Below are 1,221 nucleotides of genomic sequence, written 5' to 3' on the forward strand. Positions count from 1 at the left end.
GGCGGGAGGATGCCCACCATCATCTGAGGGGAGCTCGCTCGCGTAGTCACTGACCCGAGTCACATCCGCAGCCTCACATTCCTCCATCCCCATCACAGCTCCGCTCTGTGAGTCTGGTAACTCTCCTTCTCCCTTTTCCCTTCGGTACATCCCCGAGTCCCACCCGGAATCTGGAGAGCGCGAGGGGACGAGGAGGAGCGCGGGGGGCTGCCGGCCACTTTTCTGAATGCTTTGTTCTTCAGTTTGATGGAGTTAGAGATGTGATTTTGTGCGGAGGGACGGGCGGGGGGAGAGGCGAGCCGCAGGAGAAGGAAGGAGAGCCGGTGACTTTCCCTAGCTGACAGTGAAGCACATCAGAACATTTCACCTCTACCGAACGCGGCGACGCCTGGATTTCCATTCTCTTCTCCTGAAGAGCTTGACGGCATAAATCAGAAGCAAGCACAGAGTTTGTCAGGTTTGAAGCTCCTATGATGGTATGTGTCAAATCAGTTGTAGCTAATCTGTCCGGGGAGAATACTGGCTTCATTACACTTGTATAGTTGAGTTCTTCCAGCATTACTGCTGTTTAATAGAACATGATTAGTCATCACGGAGAAAAAAGCATATTAGCTGAGGAGGTAGTTACATGGCACGCTTCGGTGATTGCTTGGATGTGATTGCAATATTCTTAGAAGCATCATATTATCTCAGACATGTTCTTTCGAGCCCTTGGAGCCCTCCTTTCTAAATTCACTGTCATAATTTAGTATCTGTTTAATTTTTCAGTCCAAAGAGAGGAAATGAGTTGCTGAGTGTTATTTGACTGCAGTCTCCTTGGTGTAAAAACAAAATGGAAAAAATAAATAAGAGTAAGCCTGAAACACAAAAAGGAATAATGAATACTGCTACGGAAAACAACATTTCAAGTACGTTTGGTGAAATTAATAAACGCATTAAAGGCTAATTTTTTTTTTTTTTATGTTGTTTTCAGCCAGCAGAAATAGGGTCTGTCATTTTGCCAAGGTAAATTGTGTTGAGTTTTTGGTCACTCCTGTGATGCATTGCCTAACTTATACAGATTTTTGTATTGTGTCTCTAGATTCTATGTATTTAAAATCTATTTGAATAAAAAAAAAGACCGTAAATATACATTGATTTTTTTTTTTTGTACAGAAAATGACATCTCTGTTAATTTATAAACTGTAATGGATGTGAACTGAATAATGTGCAACTAGTTAG

Source organism: Corvus brachyrhynchos, unplaced genomic scaffold, assembly GCF_000691975.1.
Source record: "Corvus brachyrhynchos isolate BGI_N302 unplaced genomic scaffold, ASM69197v1 scaffold79, whole genome shotgun sequence".
Lineage (NCBI taxonomy): Eukaryota > Metazoa > Chordata > Aves > Passeriformes > Corvidae > Corvus > Corvus brachyrhynchos.